The sequence below is a fragment of the Aedes albopictus genome, chromosome 1 (assembly GCF_035046485.1).
Source record: "Aedes albopictus strain Foshan chromosome 1, AalbF5, whole genome shotgun sequence".
In the NCBI taxonomy this organism is placed as follows: Eukaryota; Metazoa; Arthropoda; class Insecta; order Diptera; family Culicidae; genus Aedes; species Aedes albopictus.
In genome coordinates, this window is record NC_085136.1 from 79,737,929 (window position 1) to 79,751,505 (window position 13,577).

Below are 13,577 nucleotides of genomic sequence, written 5' to 3' on the forward strand. Positions count from 1 at the left end.
GGCATCGTCTTGCTCATCATTCTACCATGAACAGGGTAGAAAAGTTGAAGCATCACAAGGCACCAGTTCGATATAGATGAATTAGAATAGAATACATGTAGACGCTGTACAAAGTGGAAGTGCAGCGTCCAATTGGAATCGCTCACGTAGTGCCCTAGTGGACAAAAGAGCTGTAAAGTAGGTTAAGTGATTCAGAATAAAAAAAAAATTAATTAAAAAAAAAATTTTAGGACTCACTAGCGCCACCTAACGGATAAATCTAGAACCAACTAGTTCACTATCGGATAGCTCTTGATGTCCTGATCAACTTTGCTGAAGACAAAAATTTTCTATGTAGTTGGATTCTCAAGATATGAGCGCGGGGCAATCGCTGTTGACGAAACACCTATCAAAGCAAAATGTTTCATGATCACTAGCGCCACCTACTGGAGCGAATACGTACTAAATTACGTACTTTCGGAGAGTTCTTGATCTCCTCAACAACTTTTCTGAAGGTACCAGTCTTCCAAAATGCTTCATTTCTCCGCAGTTATCGCACAAGTTACTGATCTATAAATAGATCACTGGGCGTAAATGGGTTAAAAATTAATCCCATTTGAAAACAATGTTCTTATTTGAGAGCCCCCTTTTTCGGATTTGGAACAAATTCGGTAAAAGGGTGGATGAACCTCAGTAATGTTTTGTTAAATATTCAGTAATCTGAACTTTTTCCAAAATTAGATCAGCTGAAAACGATAGTTTTTTTTAGTGTGTGGCATCAAAAACCATTTCAAAAATGTAATAATATAATAATTATATAGCGATTTCTATGGAAAATTTCGGCTTGCAGTCTAGTAATTTGCGTTTGCGTTCATTGACGTTTCGGTCCGACTATTGGACCATCTTCAGGGTTTGAAACCGTCGGGTTGAAAAGGGTCACGCCGTCTGGTACACTTCTGGGCTATTCGTTCCGGTTGAGTTTAAGAAATACCTAGCTGGTGCACAGGCACTACCTGCCGGTGCAGACTGTCGCCTCATTTCAAAAAAAATACTAGTGAAAAAACAAGTGAAAAATTCGTTTGAACGGCCCTACAGCTTGAAGGACCACACAAGTCGATTGAATTTCAATAAATACCTATTCATCATTCTTCCACTTAGTGCAGCAGTGTATGTACATTCACGTACTTCAAAAATTTACCCCACAATGAACGGGTTTGGCTCAATGTATGATATATTCGCATGCTCCCTGCGCCGCGAGACGATGTCACTCGATGGTGTGCTGCGAATATAAATCGATCGTATTCCGATTCCGACAAACAAAACCGCACGGCGATGAGCTGAAGCTAAAGGGTGCCACCACACACCTAAAGGGTGAGTCGATAATTATTGTGCCATTTTCAAACTAACGTAACTTTTTTCCTACTTCACCAAAATCAACCAAATTTTGCACAGTTTCTCCTTATAGTCTATTGTTTACATAAAATGAATTGAGAAGTTATCAGTGAGATTCCGGTCGATATAGAATAAATTTAGTTAACAGTTCTAAAAAGGTGTTGTACAATCACATGCTAAAATCAAAAATCATGGTATCGTGCCTTGGAACAATTAATGATTATACATTATCGGATCATCTTAATGTTCGTCAATAGGCTTCAGGAACGGCTGTCAGTGAAACATAAGCTTGGATCTGGGTAAAAACCAGGCACGATGCACATAAACAAACCAGAGAGCTTCAATTATTTGTTTCAAGTCGAGCCTGAACATGTCCACATGGAGGGCGTTAATTGAAAATGTCGTGAATTCCACTAAAACGCATCCTAAATTTGAACCTATACCAAAAAGTTGAAATACATACATATACTAAACTACTGTAAAAATTTGGTTTCATTCCGTTGACTGTAGACAATTTGTGAATCAGTTGAGGATAGGGTGGCACAATAATTAACGACTCACCCTTTACCTATGATACCATACGACGCAGTGACGAAAGGGTTTGTCCCAGACGGACAAATACCATTTTTGAAGATCCACAGCAAATTAAGTCAGTTAATGTTGGAAATGCGGGCAAGCGGTAACCACATTTTCAAGCCGGGCCTTTTACATACAACCTTCAAATGCTTTTAGCCGCTGAAAGGTGTAGCCCACGGATGGACTGTTTTATGTCGTAAACCATGGACCACAAGGGAAGAAATTCTTTTCGTTATGTTTAAGTAGAACCATCAATCATGAAATTGCCCAGACCGAACAGTTTTGTTTATACCTGACAAAGAGTATATCCATGGACGTAGAGGCAGAGCAAATCGACCAACATTGAATGGGGCACATAGACTTTTATCAGATTGGTGAGCTCGTTCCATTTAGTTTTATTTTTCGTTTCATGCTTTATTTTTAGGATTTTTTTGGCTTTTCAGTCCGATTGTGACATCCAAAACAACCTTATGTTCACTTACGCCGACGTTTCGATCCGTATTGGATCTTTCTCAAGGGTTCTGTTGATTTATTATAGAAAATTTTATAGATTACATTTATTTTCACAAGACACTTTACAAACATTTAACACATTACCGAGTTGTCGATTGCTTTCTCGTCATTTAGATTTTTCAATCTCTCAACCGTCATTTGAGATTTATCTACAAAAATAATACAATTCATGTTTTAGTACTTGTACAGATAATTCACAAGATTTACAATATTTATGGTAACTACGGATGGTCAACAAACATAAATTACAAAATAACTTAGCATAGAAGAAAACATAACTGACACACGAGCTGTGCAAATGTTCATCGGGCCCCAAATCACTAAAAAAAATAACTAAAACGAATCACATAGGCCAAGAAACGAAACTCCCGCGAAACCGAAACCTTACATGATCGCCAAAAATTTATTATGAAACCCAAAATTTGAATTTCGAGTGAACTGCAACAAAACTACTTTTTTTCTCTCTCTCTCTCTCTCATGTTCCACCACGCACAGAAATCTTCAACCGCATCATTTCGATTCGCAAGCTGTACGGACGCCAGCAAGGATTCAGCCGAGCGTGGAACGGCCCCATGCCGTACGTGATGATCTCCAAAGCCAGCGCCGTGGAGGTGAGTTACGGGCAAGGGGTGGGTCGTTTGATGGAGATCGTAGGAAAAGTGGAAAAATGGGTACATTTTTTGTAAGAAATGATTAAGGTTAAATCAATTCTCAAAACAACCAAAAATATGCAAGAAAATGTTGCTTTTGAAAAATATGCATAATTTCAATGTAAACGACTAGGTGTATTGGAAACTCTGAACACAAATAATAGATCCGAAGAGTGACTAAACAGAATTTTAACCAATTCAGCTCTACTTCATACCGATATTGAACCGTAACATTCCAATGCAAAAAAATAACGAAGCGTCTTTGATGATCGCATTTCGCAATTCCTGCTTGTGTAGGAAGACGATCGACGGACGATGTTGCACTACTATAACAAGCATCCGAAAAACTGGTTTTGAGAACACCTTGAAAATGTGAACGTTCTCTTCAAAACCAAAAAGCGAAACTTGTTTGTTTTGATGGAGTTTTCTGAAAATCACCCCAACGGGGTACACTCGGGGGTACAAGAAGATGAGCGGGAAAAGACGAACACATTTGGTTGCATATATGCTAAAGACTAAAATGCCTTTTAAATATAATATTATAATTTGAACAGATGCGTATCGTGAGCACTGAACTTTAATTCTTCCGGGTGACACAACCTGTTCAGAGCTTGAATAGCTTAGTCTCAACCTCTATCAAACAAACCATTCATTATCCAACGGATTTTATCGAATTAAATTTCATCCCGTAAAATGCCGTTTTTCAACGTCAAGTCTTCCTTTCCCCCAGATTCAGATCATCCAACCCGAAGTCTTGAACTTCACCTCGAAACGTATCGTCTCGTCGTCGTTGGCAGATAATGATGCAGAATGTACAGCCAAAAAGTTCAATTACCTCCAGTAACGATCGCTCGTACGCTCGGAGTTAAACACTTGAGCACGTTTTTTTCCTTCCCAGACCTACCTCAACCTGATGATGGTCGTAAATATATTGCTTGATGGTTTTGCGCTATTACCCTGCAATTGCTTGTCACAGAGTACGTACTGCGTACCTGCCTGCAGTCAGTGCCTGAGGTGCTGCTGTCTGCATAGCCGAAATCTGGTTTGGATTCCTTACTCTGTTTACTCGCTTCGAATAGCTCGGTTTTTTATTCGACAATGAATGAACGAACGGTGCACAGACAATCTAAAGAAGAAAAAAATAATAATTGAGACGGTGACAATCGTGTTATGGTGAGCAGGGTACGAAAAACGGATCACGCCGAAAAACAAACGCTTTGTCCTAAGCGGTGCATATCGGTAACAAAGTCACTATGCAACAAACGCATGTCAAGCGATGAGAGCAATAAAACAAATATCGCTTGCCGTGCGTGTGCCGATATTTCGGCTTTTCTGCTGAAATTTTCGACCCACATAATCGAATTCATGAGCATTTGGACGAATTAAGACTCTTGCCATCCTCAGAGTTGAGTTTTAGTTGTAAAACAATGCGAAAATCACGATGTGAATAGAAGGAGACAAATATTCCTACCGTTTTTGTTGTGAACAAACTCGGGAGCGATTTTGTCATTATCTGCTAACGAAAAAACAAAGCGTTGTTGCCGTGCCTGCTTTGTTGCCTATTTTTCGCTTGCGGTGCCATATTCTGCGTACACTGATGGTGAGCATTAATCCGTCTACGATGAGACTTGCTGGGGCCTGATGATCTGGGCTTGCTATGTGGAAGTGCAGTAGAAGTAAGATAAGTCTTTTGATAGTGCAAGTCGAATAGAACAAAGCGACGCATTGGCTACTACAACAGACTGATCTTGCCTCACCCGACTCGTAGAATATGCCCTGCTGAAGTATCAATTACAGCAAGAGGATTAGACCGTGTAGAGCAATCCTATGCTGCAGTAGATTTTTCAGAAAGAAGTTTGTTTTGCGAGTAATATCCATGTCAATCATAAAGCAGAAAAATTGACCGAATTTCATGAGAATTGTACTCCGGAACGGTTCGTACTGAAATTTTTGTTTTCATTTGTTTGGTCCGTGCATAACTCTACGGTAGAAAAACAAAACAGAGAACGTCTAGATCATAGGTTCCCGAACTTTCAGGTCGCGCGACCCCCTTTTGCCAGTAGACGTAGTTTTCGCGACCCCCCATAGAAATCACATCATTTGATTTCTGTTACAGTTAAATATTTTACTGTCCCTCGCGACCCCCTGGATAAAGGCCGGCGACCCCCCTGGGGGGTCGCGACCCACAGTTTGGGAAACCATGGTCTAGATCTAGTCGTTTCGTATACTTCGCATTGAATTTGCGTTCTTTTCTAATGAATTAACTACATCGGCTGTTTTCCTACTCTCCGCATCGAACAATGTGGCCTTCTATGCGCGAAAAATCACTAAAAGTAAATCGCAAAAATATTGTATGGCGAATAGCATCTAAAGGCACATTTCTCGAAGGGGAATACATTAATCGAAAAAATATTTGGTAGTGGTTGTGCACAATGGCAACCACTATTATGCCTACCAAATATTTTTGTAGGAAGAGCTTTCTATTTCAAGTAATTCAAGTTTAGATGCTTTTCGCCATACAAAATTAAATGGATTTACTCCTGCTGATCAACTGTGGCTGCGAGCAAAGCGGGTAGTCCATTGAAAGGAGGACGTTTGTATCGGAAGTGTGGAACTTAAATGTTGAACGGATCCTTAGGATAGCTCATCCTAATCTACCCTAATGTTATAGGGGTTGTCTGGGGTTATTCGGAGATTCTAAGGGGTTTACAAGGATGTTTCAGAAAAGTTTCAAGACAGCGTTTCTCAAACTATGGGTCGCGACCCACTGGTGGGTCGCGGGCTAATTTTTGGTGGGGCGCGAAGGCTTAGGCCTTATTGTAATAAATGTCTTAACTAACAGACATGACATTGATACCCATTCTCTAATTAACAAATACCTACTTTGTTGGAAAATCGGCAGATCTTAGTCTTAGTCTTAGTTGCATGAAGCCAGACTGGTTAAATTTGTGTTAGAAACTTGCAAACTTAACTTAAACTCTTAAGACAAAGAGCTTACTCAAGCTGATCACTTGGGAACGAAAAAGGCACTGTAAATAAAAAAAAAAGTAAGATTAAGTGCCCCTTCACGTAAGTTTATCAAAACCTTAGAAAGCGATTTATTTCATTTCATTTAGTCAATCATAAGTAGACCGTTCCAATACAATTTTAACTTAAAACTAGAACTGTTTGCTTATTTTATTTTTAACTACGATTTGATGTGTATATTTTTTTTAGTTGTGATTTCGTCATAGTAAAATCTATAGTTTCGCAAAATTTATTGTAGGTTGTCATTATTTGGTTGAGGGGACCAAATTTAGCATAATTAGTACGGTGATGGTTTGTATAAAAAATACTACGATTTCGTAGTTGTCGAGAGGGAGCATAAAAGTTTAATTTTGAAAGAAGCTCTATCGAATCAATACGCTGCGAAACGATGTCGTTTACAAATGATAACATGGCAAATTCGCGTCGTTCTTTTAGTGTTTGAATGTTAATGAGCATACATCGTGCTTCATAAGACGGAAGAGGTAACCTTGTCCAACCTAATTTTCGAAGCGCAAATAGTAGAAATTGTTTCTGAATTGATTCTATACGACTTTCATGTGTAACCGAAAATGGTGACCAAACTATGCTACAGTATTCTAGAATTGAACGTACATAGGCTACATATAATGTTTTTACTGTATATGGATCGTGAAAATGATAACTAAATCGTTTTATGAAGCCTAACATATTATTTGCTTTGTTGATAACTGTATTATAATGATCAGTAAAAGTTAGTTTGGCGTCTAAAATCACTCCCAAATCTCTGATTCTGACGCATTTTTCTACCTGTTGATCGCCTAATAATATTGTTACATCGGGTGTGCTACGTTTCCTACTTATGGCTATGGCATTACATTTTTTCACATTCAGTTGTAAAAGGCTTTTTTTACACCACACATAAAACATATCGATTTCCTGTTGAAAAGTGTGCAAGTCTTCATCGTTTACTATTTCTAGGAAAAGTTTCATGTCATCGGCATATATGAGAGCTTTAACTTTTTTAAGAATGAAGGAAATGTCGTTGACGTACAGAATAAATAATAATGGACCCAAATGAGATCCTTGAGGAACTCCAGATGTAACTTGAATAGGTTTAGATTTTACTCCCTTGTATCTAACTATTTGTTGACGATTGGAAAGGTATGACCCGACCCATTTAAGAAGACCTGGACCAAATCCTATTTTTTCTAGTTTAAAAAGCAACATTGGTACGTCAATTCGATCAAAAGCTTTACTGAAGTCTGTATAGAGAACTTCCACATGATTGCCATTGTCCATGGCCGTCATTGTATGTATTTATTAAAAAATACAGTCCAAATTTTCTGAAATGACGTGGGGTCTGGGACCATTTGGGCAGGAGGACCTATATTGGGCACTCGCTGCTAAAACTCAGTCGTTTTCCAACCGATTGACTTGATTTTTGGAAAAGGATCAGATACATATGTACAATATTATCAATAACTATGATAAAAAAAATCAAGTCAATCGGATTGAAATTGACTGAGTTAAAGCAGCAAGTGCCCAAAATATGTGCCCTGCTCAAATGGTTCAAAACCCAATGTTATGAAAATACTCGGTGGTGGGTCGCCAAGTTCTCTAAGAATCAGAAGTGGGTCGCAAGCTGGAAAAGTTTGAGAACCCCTGTTTCAAGACGTATTGAGGGGGAGTGTAGAATTAGCATTTAAGTTAAAATACACGTTAATAAAAACTAATGGTGCATTCAGGTGCTTCCAAGGGTGTTTTAGGGGCTTTTCAGAGGTATTACAAAGCTTTTCAAGGCATTTCAGAGTTTCAGGTGATATCAGAGATATATCCCCTACAACGCCTTTAAAGCCCCATGTACACCCGAGGAAGGCCTAAAACTCCCTGGATCACTCTTGAAACGCCCCTAAAGTTCCCTGGATGGCCCTGTAGCTTGCAGTAACGCTCTGAACCGCATGAGCATTCCTGAACCGCATGAGCATTCTTGAAACCCCCTGGAACACCCCAGGGACCTCCTGAAATCCCCTTAAGCCTCCTGGGACACCCCTGGAACGCTTCTAAAGCTTTATCCCAGTGGGGACATAACGTCAAGAAGAATCCCATGGAACGCCTTTGAAACCCTCTATAACCAAATTAGACACCCCTGAAACTCACTGGAATGCCGGTCCCTGGGGTCCCTGCAGCCCTCTTTGTGGCATGTATTTTATACATATCATGGAACAATGTTCAATTTCCTTCGTAGCATCATGCTGCGTCAACTCTAGTCATCGACAGTCATCAACATGATATAAGCGTTTCCCAATTAAGTGTCAACTTACAGTGTTTTTGTTTTACGACCGTTCCCAAGCAGGGCTGTTGCCAAAGCGCAATGCCAAGCGATACCAGCTGAGTTGGTGGTCTCTCTTTAACATATTCTCTCATTTTATCTCTCTCCCGATCACTGATTGCTTAACTCGCAAATAAGGAGTTTAGATACCTCCAGTAAAGTAAGCTTAAGTTGAGTATTTGAATAAACATTTATTCCGGCTTCAACAATCAACGAAAAGAGTCCCAGACAACCAGTCATCGTATAAGATGTTGCATAAGATGCTAAAGTGGAGGCGATATGCGTACATTTTACATGCGCCTAAATGGCGGCATGCACGCATAAGGCCTCCACTTTATCATCTTATGCAACATCTTATACGATGACTGCTTGTCTGGGGTGTCTTTAGGCATGATATCACAAACTGTTCTACATGGCGACCGGGACAGGGTTCGAACTTGCAGTCTTTGGATTGGACCCCGAGCACCCCTGGAACGCAACTAAACTCCATGAAAACCTCCTGAAACGCTCATAAAGCACTCGAAACTCCCTGGAACACTCCTGGAACACCTCTTACATCTCAAAAAGCCACATTGAACGCTCATTAAATCCCTGGCCCGCCACTGAAACCCCAGGAAGACTCGTGGAACGCTCCTGAAGCCCCTTGGAACGCCCACCCCCGGGGCCGTCTAAAACCCATAGGAACACCCCTGACCTCTTTGAAAGCCGTTGAAACGCCCCTGAAACTTATCGAAAACTCCTGGAACGCTCATGAAACCCGGAGAAACTGCCTGGGATGCCTGTAAAATCCCCTGAAACCCCATGAAACGTCCAGCGAAATCCCTAGAACGACTTTGAAGCCCCTGGTTGAAACGCTCATGAAACCACCTGAAACATACCTGGGACCCTCTAAAGTCCCTTGAAACGCCCCGAGACTCATTGAAAACTCCTAGAACGATCATGAAACTCTCAGGAACTTTCTCGAACACCCCTGGAATGCCTGTAAAAGCCAATAAAATTCCATGGAATGACCATGAAACCTCTGGAACATCCAGGAAACCCCTAGGGAACACTTCTCAAACAATGGATAGAGTGTAACCAGACAGCACAACAAGCGTGTCAAAAGAGGGTCAAATAGGAATTTCTGATGAGTTTCAGTGGTGTTTCCGGCGATTTCAGATGCGGTTCAGACCCATTGTAGATTTTTTAGGATAATCAAGAATGATTCAGGAAAGTTTTAGGGGGTTTCAGGATGTTACATAGGATTTGAAAGCGTTTCATATGCGTTTTAGGATTCAGTGTGTTTTAAGGGTTTTTAAGAAATTTCGAAAGTTTTCAGAGGTTTTCAGGAATTTCCAAAGTGTTTTGAGGGATTTTCTGGAGTTTCAGTATCGTTTTGATGGGATTCAGGAGCCTTTAGAGTTTCAAACGCCTCAATAGGTTTAACAGTGGCGTTTCGGTTTTATCACTAGTCGTTTTAATCACTACTCGCTCAAATTCACGGTTTTCTGTTCGATTATATCACGATTTTCATTTCGTTTTTATTACACTTGTTTTAAAACATTCCGAAATCAATATAAAATCAATACTGCATTGTCGAGTCCACCAAAACAGTTAAAAAATATAAGCTACGACTTTTGCAGCTGAACGATTTTGGATAAAAAAAAAATATATTTATTTCTCGTTTCGCAAAATTCACGGTTTCGTTTATATCACGGTAAAATTTTTTTTGACCGTGATAAAACCGAAAAACCACTGTACTGACGTTTCAGAGAGTTTATGATCGTTAACTATTTAAAGATTAATTTGATAGTTAGCCAACCGCCCACCCGTGGCGCTCGCATCCTTTTAGTTCGAATTTGACGTTTGCCCACTACCGCCATCTAGTTGGTGGTTGGCCAAACTCAGTTCGTTTAGCATTAGCCGAAAATGTTTCCGTGACTAAGATTTGAATCGAAAAATGTTCGAAGTGTTACGTCTTTTTGTCTGTGATTAGAAAATAGGATAGGATAAAATTGCAAAAGCAGGCATATGATTGGGATTTCTCAATAAAACAATATTGAACAGGATGAAACTTTATTTAGATGATTGAAATGTTAATCAAAGACTAATTTATCTGTCGTAAATGTTTAAAATTTCATTTCATTCTGTTCACTTAATCCTAAGATAGTTTGATTAAGTGCAGTCAAATATGTAGCATTTAACTAGAATCACACTAACTTCGTCTAGAATTAAGGCGCTGTCCATAAACTACGGAGACTCATTTTTGGCCATTCCAGGACCCCTTTGCCCCCTCTCCCCCTAAGAGTCTACGTAGTTTATGGACAGGTCCTAATTAGTAGCGCAATTTTGGATGATTATTATGCCTGAAAAGGCATCATAGGGATTTCTGAAGATTTCCCTACGAGATTACCAAGGGATTCGAAGACTCCATATATTTTCTGGTGATTTAAAAAAAAATAGAATACCTGAAATGTGCCCTTACAACAATCCTACAGAACTCCAATTTCTACTCAGGAATTATTAGGAATCTGGATAGTTTATGCAGTTCATGAAAATCTTCAAAAATGATTTGCAGAATTTTTGAAGATAACGACATATTTTGAATATTTATTACGAAAAATGTGCTTCAAGAAATTTGACAGCAAATTTCTCCAAGAATTTCAACTCTAAAAATTTTAAAGAAATATTCAATAACTTCCTTAAAAAAAACCTCGATATTTACTAAAAAAAGTTAGCTACTTCAGATACTTGTACAATTTGTCCAGAAATTAACACACAAAATGCCCTTTGGAATCCACATAGAACTCCAGTAATACAAGGATAATTACGTCTGGAATTGAAACGAGGTTTCCGTCTGAACGTTTCGAGTAATTCCAGCAAATAATTTCAAGATTTCCAGTGGAAGTTCTTCCATGTTTAGCAAATGATATTTAAAAACAACGGATAATAATTTGAAAAATGATTCACCCACAGACAAGCATTTTTCGATTCAAATTATAGTCACGGAAATATATTTGCCTAATGCTAAAAGGACAGAATTTGGCCAACCATCAACTGGGTGGCGGTAGTGGGCAAATGTCAATCTCGAGCAAAAACGACGCGAACGCCACGGGTGGGCAGTTGGAAAACTATCAAATTCTTAAATAGACCGTTAAATCGGTGTACGATAGGAATCATCAGAATTTTACGTCTGTTTGTCTGTGCTTCACCAATGTTATTGCTTTTTTGCACCGTATTCGACCCCCTGCAGAAATTTTTTGTCACACCACAATATGTTCCCACCAGTTTTAGCATACATTGGTTCGTTTCGCTGCTAGAAATTTTAAGCATCGGTTACACTTTTTGGGTGGTGCATGGGATAATCGGTTTGTTTACTTGCTACTTTCTTTGGTGTTTGACGTGTGAAAAAATATTTAAGACGATTGAACATTTGCACGATAATCTATAAAGCAAAGCAAGATGTAATATTCTTAGATTTTTTGTATATTTCTCAATGATATACACTGGTAGGATTCCCTCAACGTTTCTATTTTAATTCCGCAAATAAATTAGACTACCCTACCCTAGTAACATTTTGATGACTAATTAGTCTTGTGGAGACCGTCATAAAACCTTATACCTTTTATTTTGATGTCATGATGGTTCTCAGAACCTCTTCTAGTCTATTTGACTTAAAAATGTTACTTGGGTAGGAAAAAATTTAAAATGTCCAAATGAATTTTCTGAAAACCGTACCAGATTGTCTCTACTAGTTTTTCCCAACGTTCATCCAAGGGATTATTCATTAATTATAAAGTATATCCATTCAGGGCAGTATTCCATTCAGAGCTCGATTTAAATCAACAAATGTTTTCGAGCCCTGAACAAGGTCCCAACAAATCGAGCCCTGAAGAAGGTCCCAATATGGACCGAAACGTTGGTGAAGATTTAAAAGAATTAACGCATGTACTCATCGAAGAAATTCTCCAAAGATATCTACAAAAAATCGCCCATGGAATGAAATGGGATTCCATCAGAAATCTTTCCAGTGATTTGAGTTTAAATCTTTCTGGATTTATTTCAGAAACATAGAAAAGGATCTTTTAAATAATTCTTCATTGGGGATTTCCAGTGATTTCCAGGAATTCTTTGAAAATTATTTTAGGAATAGGTATATCAAGGCATTCTTCAGGATGTTTTAGAATCTCCATCGGAAGTACCACCAGCAGTATATTCAAGGATTTTTTTCATGGACTGTCTTTTAGAAGTTCCTCCAGTAGTTCTTACAGAAGATTTTCCAAGAGTTTCTCCAGCATATCCTGCAGAATTTCCACGAGCTTTTCCAAGATGTCTAAAGAATTCCCAGGAGTTTCAGGTATTTCTTGAGGAGTTCCTCTAGCAAATCCTTCGAATGTTCCAAATCCTCCCGTTGTTCCAAATTAGAAGATTGATAATTTTTGGAGTAGTTTAAACTTCTCATTATTTTTTCACGGAATTTCACCAGAGATTTATTCAATTGTTTTTACATGGATTTTCTTTGGAGTTTATCAAAAATTTCCTACGGTGTTCGTTACGGTGGCCAACATTTATATGAAAAACATAAATTTTGAAAAAAAAATGCCTAGTCTTACCTCTTGAATCAGTTATTTTGGACTCCCAGAAGCTGCGTTCAAAATTTGAGCGAAATCGATTAAGCCTAAGGTGGCACTCAACGAGCTTGAAGTTTTACTTAAAACCAAATGAACAACTTTCCAAGTGTTTCAATGCATTCTGCGAAGGAAACCCTGAAGGAACTCCGAAAAAAAAAATATTACTGCAATTACTGAAGAAACTTTTTAAGAAGTTCTTGAAGGACTTTTTAGATAGATTGTTGTTAAAACTGCAAGAGGAATTCCTGAACAAACTTCAAAAAAAAATTTGGTGGGACTTCAAATAAATTCCTGAAGTTCAGGGGAAGCAAGAAATCTTGAATAAAAATCCTGCAGCTATTCTTGAAGGAATTCTCGGAGGAATATCTGCAAGTATTCCAGTGGAAATGCATGCATTACATACTGGAGGAATTTCCTAGGGTAATATTGTGAGAGTTTTTCGACAAACTCCTGCGAGAACTTTGAGAGAAAATTTTGGATGAATTTTCAGAGAAAATCCAGGAACAAATGTTTATGGAATCC